This window comes from Etheostoma spectabile, chromosome 2 (assembly GCF_008692095.1).
Source record: "Etheostoma spectabile isolate EspeVRDwgs_2016 chromosome 2, UIUC_Espe_1.0, whole genome shotgun sequence".
NCBI classification, from domain to species: Eukaryota; Metazoa; Chordata; class Actinopteri; order Perciformes; family Percidae; genus Etheostoma; species Etheostoma spectabile.
Genome location: NC_045734.1, coordinates 14002954 through 14010672, shown reverse-complemented (window position 1 = coordinate 14010672; position 7719 = coordinate 14002954).

Here is a 7719-nt window from a genome sequence, read left to right as displayed (position 1 = left end):
TGTGATGTCATGTGTCAGAGCAGGCTTCTACAGTTCTGCTTGTTGGATGGTCAAAAGTTTCAGAACCCTTGAAGTTGTTGCTCGTGTGGTAACATCCATACGTATGTATATGTATATGTTCACAGAATTTTTTGTAGATTAGCAAAGCCCACTCGAGCAAGTTTTGTAATGTCACTGCTTCACTGGGGTGTGATAGATGACTGTCCCGAGGACAAGTGTATCACTTTACATATAACTTATTTAAATATTGTATCATATCATATCAGTTGTAAACAGGACAGTGAAACTGAACCCATCTGAGCGTCCTTTTAGGCCAGTTGTCGAAATCAAATCTCTCTCATCCTCTAATATGTACTCTTGTGGGTTCTACTTTCTAACATACACGGGGAAGCTCTCCATAAACTCTGCACTGACCTTAGTGTGTGTATGTGTGTGTGTCACCCAATCCCCCCCAGGCGAGTGTGTGCTAACAGGCTCTTTTGTCATAACTTTCACAGGACACGTCAATCAATAGAGAGGAAATTACCACTTGGGAAATGAAAGGAATCCGTCGTCTCTTTGAGACAGAGAGAAAAAAAAAGAGGTTGATGCAGACAGACCAAGATAGATATGACCTATCGTTCATATTTTTAGCTCTTTTATTTTGTTTATTTTATTCAGTTAACATTTTTCTTTTTGGATGTTAAAGCTTTACTGCGTAACTTTTTGATAATTCTGAATGTCGATTACATTCAAGCCATAGCCAAAGGAGTTGCTACAAAGCTAACTAAGACAATCAGCTCCATACAACTTTCTCCGTATTTCTCAGTATGGCTATGTTCAGAAAATGGTGTCGTCCGGTAACTTTCCCCGCACAGAAACTCGTGTGAAGATAATAACCTCATCTGAAGAGTCCATCATGTTTTTTTAATCCTCCGTGGCTACAAGCATAACAAGCATTACATCAAATAAGGTTTGTATCATGTGGACACGCTGACAGTTTTGTTGTCATTACTTAGAATTCCTTTTGGGGGCAACAGAAACAACGCACTATAGCTTTAAATCTGTTTTTGAAGAAAGTAAAAATTGTGACATTCAAAGAACATTTCCCATAGAAGAGTGTATTGCAGGATAATGTTACAGGAAATTTCCCCTCGCACAGAAATTGAGGTTATGACACACAAGAGATCAGTGCCAGTGCAATAATGTAATTTAAATGCACCTCTTCTCTAGCCCATCACAAACAAAGGCTTTTTTCATTTTTACAGCTGGCAGAGGAATTATGATATACTGTAAAGTAAGTGGAAGTTGGGTGAGCATTAGTGTATTTAAGTTATGTTGATAAAAGGAAACAGGAAACAAGATGATCTGAATAACAAAATGCTTGCAACTATCCCTAGTTGCATCCCTATTATAAAACTATAGTTTTATAATTTTTTTATAAAAAACTATAGTTTTATAATTTAATTAATTTATAAAACTATAGTTTTATAATTGTTCTGTTTTACGTGTGCAGACATGCTGTAACTCCAAATGAAACTCACAGTGTAGCTCCAGACAGAAACATAAAGTAATGTGCCCTACCCAGATCAGTTGATCCTCAGTACAACAAAATATTTTATAATTTAATACAATTATTTAAAAATTTGGAAAAATTGGAAAATGGAAATAACAAAAAAAAACTCAAAATAAGGTTAATTTGCAACAATATTAAAAAAGCCGGAGATGGGTAATGTTTCCTTTATTAACATTTAACAGAAATCTCAATCTTTCCCGAACATCTGCCAAAGTACTTTTGTTGCCTAAAGCTACACAGGACTCAACTGGTGTCCAGGATACCACAAACCATTGGAAAAGTCACAGGGTTTGAATAATGAGGTTCTATCTGGGTGGAGTGCAGTAAAACATTATTAATTATAATGAAAATGTTGTGCATGATAGCAAGAACCTTAAAATATAACATACACAAAAATACATTATTAATGGGGTAATTAAGCTGTTGGAATTTGAATTCATTTGATTTGATTTTAATGAATTCATCAACAGGTGGATTTGCTCAGTGGTCAAGCGGTCACGGCTGAGACCTTTTTTTTTTTTTTTTAATCTGGTGTTGGTGAGCGTGCTCTGCTATCCCTCCTCCTCCCATTTTCAAATCTTTGTGTGGTGAGAACTTCAGCTTGACTTGCGTGTCTGAGTTTTCAGCACAGATTTCAGACAGACAATAAATGTGTCAGTAGGACGAGGTAGAAACATACTAACTTTCTGCAGTCAGTCTCTCGCACGCACACACACGCACACAAAGCAGTGCCACTACTATAAAATCTGTGTTCTGAGTCAGCCTGAGATACAGACGGTTTATAACTGGTGTCTAGCCCTCCCTTTCTCCACAGATATCATACAGCCAACTGCAATCAGCACTGCTTTGTGTGCATGAATGCTATTTGTGTGGACCAATTGGAATTTTTGACCTTGAATGACATTTATGTAGACTGGGGACATTTAGTCTGGTCTTTCCTTCTTCAAAAAGCTGCTTTGTGCTGTTTTTTGGATTAAAGCTGAACCAGTTTTATACACACACACACACACACTATATATATATATATATCTAGAATATCTATAGATATAATATATATCTAATATATAGATACTCATCCAGCATCCCACTCCCCCCTGCTCCCTCAGCTCCTCTTCCTCCCTACACCTTTCTGTCCCCACCGCCGGCTCCCCGTCTCTGGAATTCATTACCATCCCAACTTAGAAACACTGATTCATTCCCCCATTTCAAATCACAACTCAAAACATATCTTTTTAAAACTGCCTATTCCACTTAAATGTCTATTGCTATGCCTTTTTCTGTTGTTGTTGATATTGTTGTCTACTATTTTCTTCTGTATGGTACAGTGTCCTTGAGTGCCAAGAAAGGCGCCTTTAAATAAAATATTATATGTAATATGTATTATTTCTTTTTTTGTGGCCTGCAATTTTACTGTTTTGGTTCAGTCTCACTGCTCTTACTTAGTAGCATCAGGCAGGGAGTATTGAACTGATATTCAGCAAGTTGACAGAAACAATAACTCCAAATTAATGATAATTTTGTGTCTGCTGGATGTGTGAATAGGCGACTTTTTGTTTACACTGTGCCAGTATTCAGTTTACAGCTGCTGCCACCAAGTGACCTAATAAAAAAATCAAATACTGATGCTTTAAGGTTAGAGAGGAAATCCATCTAAACGATCAACCTCACAAATGTAGAAACAAGTGTGTGTGCGTGCGGGTTCAGTCCTCCCTTTGGGCTGGTCTATCCACTTAGATCAAAGCGCACTTCCAGGACAAACTCTGGAGTGTCCACTGTTCCGACGCCGCCTGGAAAATCCCACTCACTGGAACACAGTCACCATGGGAACCTTAGCCAGTGTGTGTGTGTATGTTGTGGGTGGCAGCATGTAACTTGGTCTTTCTGAGGCTCATGGAGACCTTTTGTGGGTCACACAGAGGAAAGCTTTTCTGTTACATCACACGTTTGAAGAGCACACACCACACACACACACACACCCACACAAACACACACACACACACCACCCACACCACACACACACACACACACACCCACACACACACACACACACAGCTTGTTTGGCGTGGTTACCAAGGCAAACCCTGCGGAGAGATATGCCAGGCCTGCCTTATGCTGCGCGTGGTGACCTCTTGAAAACCTGGCAGAGTCACGTTCCCCGCAAAAAGAGTGTCGCATCAAAAGGTCACTTTTAAAAGGTGCCCTTGCAACGCTGATTTCATTCTTTGGGGTACGTCATAAGTTCTACCAAGGATTCTATAAAACAAATTCGAGTAATGAATAATAAATGCCCCCCCCCCCTGTTATACTTTGTTCAAGCCATTCTATCGTGGTTGAAGAGTGCCTGCAAGAGAGACTCAGCTCGATTTGTTGCCAGTCTCTCATTATTTATTCAAGAGCTAAGCTGCTTGCTCTGATTGGCTTATCCCATAGAGAGATTAACGAGGAAGGGCGCTCCCTCTCTTCATCTCTCTGATCTCTAACCACCATACGTTACCGTGCTTTCGGCAGTCGGTTGAGCCGAGTCGTAAAACTCTGCCATTTCGTACAGCTTTTTGTAACTTGAAAATAAAATGGATTATTGATCATTTTATTTATAGCTGACTTCACCAGCTGACTTCTCTATTGCCCATTAAAACAGGTAAAGTCTCTTCTAAAACCAGCCTCTGCAACTTGAACAGCTGAGTTGAGCTGAACAGGCCAGTTGAGGATTTTAAAATGAATGTGCTGTCGATATCTTCTACAGCAGAATCTACACATCTCAATTCTCCAGCGGCAGCCACCTTTGTTGTAAACAAATTCAACCCAAGCGCTCTTTGGTGTTGTGGTTGACCGTTGATCATCTGTTCATCATCACATACAGCCCCCTTGATATTTCGATTGGTCCGACCAGCTCTTATTCGAGCATAGTTGCTCCACAACGGATCAAGTCCATACCAAACTTCCCGACCTCAAATGTTGTGGGTGGGGCTAAATTCAGCTGGCATCCAGGCTAATTTTGCAGTTCAACAGAAGAAAAAACTGGAAGCTCTATCCTTTCTACATCTGTATGGCATTTAGTATGCTGTATTGTGCATTTCCTCCCCAAAGGTGAAATTGCAGACTTGCTTCAGCAGCTACTTCTATGCCAGATGATGGCGCTGATAGTTGCGTGAGAGTGAAACTAATGAATTAGTGAACTGAGGGTGTGTAGAGTGCATGCATATCTACAGGGAGCTCTGTCAGCCAAGAGGAACGGACGAGACAGAAAGCCCACCTTGAATTTCAACACACATTCACCCTTGCAAATCAATAACCCCTCTGCCAGCAGATATATGTGCATGCAAACACATGCACATATATCATCTATGTGGACATCCCTGTATGCATACACACACAAAAACTGTGGAAGATTTCAATGGGTAATCTTCATTATAAACACCTGAGGTTGCGGACGTGATTTCGAAACATAACACAGAATGTCAACATTCCTCTTGGATTCCTCTTTTTCACCTTCCAGTTTTTCAGTCTCAGAATCTCTTCTCTTTTGTATTTTCTATAAGTTCAAAATAGGCAAATAATACTCAGATGAGTTCCAGGTGGACGTTCGTAGAACCATAACTTCGAATCAGCCCTCCAAGCTTTATCGATTCCACCATCAGAACATATTTAGGGTCTCCAGTTATCGCTTCCCCTTTAGGACAAAAAAGCCCTCTATCTCTGAGCCTCTGGAGGGCATTTGATCACAGTGTTGTGAGGGAGAGAAGGGATGAGATAAAATGGGATGATGAGTGATAGGAAAGACTGGAAATAATCGTCTGGGTCCATGATAGCTTTACATCTTATTCTGCTGTGTGAAATGTTTCTGGCTCTGTATACACACACAAAACTTGTAACAAATAAAGAATGAGTAAACAAAACATCTAATTAGCAATGAAAGACTATTTTTTTACCATAAACTTTACACCAAATGCCATGGAAATAATCTTAAAGCTGCAATAGCTGATTTCTTGGCCACCAGAGAGCAGTGGACACGAGCTGTAAACACAACATGGAACCGTTAAAGTTCAAATGGTAAACTTGTTAGCAACTGTTGTAAACAGTTGGCTGTTTACACATCCAGGAGATGCAGAGCAATGTTTGCTTCTTGGCCACCTGTCAAATGTAAGATAAATATTCTTTCTCATTTAAAATTTGATTTTTTTTTGTTTCTAAGTTGTCTCTTTAGCTGCTAAACAGTCCACTATGATCACCAGCAAGTCAATAGCTTTGTCTAACGTAATCTCATGGGAATGCATATAAATAGCACGCAACTTTAAATGGACATTCTGCATGTCATGAAACAAAATGAAATGTATGCTTTTCACCCTGTTCTCTATGATCTCCCGTTTTATTCTATATTAAATAAATGAATAAATACGTAAACAAATTAATAAATACATGAATAAATATGTCTTTGAAATACATCATGAAATACATAAATGTGGCAATAAATACATAAATAAATAAATGTCGTAAACTAAAACAGTAAAGTTTTGGGCTTGAAAACCAAACATTATGAGCTGAAAGATGCTAAACTGAGTAGACTGCATCAATGATTATTTTACATCACTATGATCAACCCCTTTTACGTACAAATAGTCACGTGATTCATTGTTCTTGTGAAAATGTCTCTTATAGCCGCTTTAAAAAAAGAAAGAAGAAATTCACAGTAAAGTAATAAATATGTAAACAGTAAATAGCTAAAATTCTGTCCTTCTGTAATGTATTCAGTTGGTGACATTCAGGGGATCAACGGCAGCTTAGGCCAAAATGAACACAGAATACCACATCACCTCTCTGGGGGAACCGGCCAATCACAGCCCCCAATGCCGCTGACTCATCTGTCAGTCTGTCCATCCATCCAGGCCCTAGACACTCCTGTGTCTTCCTCTCTCACTCACTCACTCTGTCTCTCTCCCTTGTCAGCCTGATGCTGTATTCACATCATGGCTGCATGAACAGACAGAGAAGGAGATGGGAAAGTCACTCTGATCTGTAAAGCCTGCACTCATAAAAGTTGACGAGCATGCAGGCAGTCAAATACACTCCCCTTCACGAGTGAAATTTGCAGGTTACACTATTTTTAAAGAAAAGGCTCCCTACAAGCCAAAGACTTCAACAGTTCAACACTGCATAGATTTGGTGTCTGCATTTAAAAACATGGGGGGAAAGCGTGGTTTACCTGTAATCTGGAGAAAACATCAGTATCTTTCACAGCGCCGGCTCTCCAAATAAATCAATAGGCACACACTGTATGCACATATCATGTTCACCCTTTCATCCCTGCATCTAATATATTTAGCAAGAGAAAAGTCACACCAGCAAAACGATTTAAAAAAAATAAAAATATTTGTATCAAATATCTTAAAAGAACAGATGAAATGAGAATTCATGATCTACTAACTATCAAGTCTACTCACTTAGATGTCAGTGGAAACTCTCTACAACCTCCTCCGCCCACATTAATTAATTTACATATTGGAGTAACTTTGGCCAGTTGGACTCGCATTGCAATAATTTGGCTTTAAGTTTCTTGGATTATGCTGCACTAGTTGTTTAAACAATCGTAATGGTATTTTTCTTCCTTTTTGTCGATAGGCCTACTCTAAACAACTAGAGCTGTGTACCTCACTTGTTTGGGAGAGGAAATGGGTTGTTAGTCTGTTACACTTTTCATGGAGCTTTGACTGGCGACGAGAACAGAGTTGAGCTATTCTTTCAACCTTTAAACTTCTTAATTATCGATACCGTTTCCAACATCAAGACTGAACTTTCAACATCAACTTTTAAGCCAACATGGAACATAAAGTAAGTCTTTAAAGTGTCTAGAAAACCTTCAAAACAATAACAATTCCATGACAACAGGGCCAAATCCATCTGCTGAGAAACATTGTGTAATGATTGAAAGCTCCAGAAGAGCTAGTAATTAACCCTGTGGGGATGCCATGTTCACGTCATATCGTTTAGACCAGTGTTTCTCAACTTTTTTTCAATATTGTAACACCTTTGAATTGCTTTTTTAGGCCAAGTACCCTCTGACCAGCACAAAATATTTTTGGTAGAGAAAAAAAAAAAGTCTAAATAAAGAGGTACAATACAGCCCCGGCAGTGATAGATTCACTAAACAACAACCTTTTTTTTTTTTT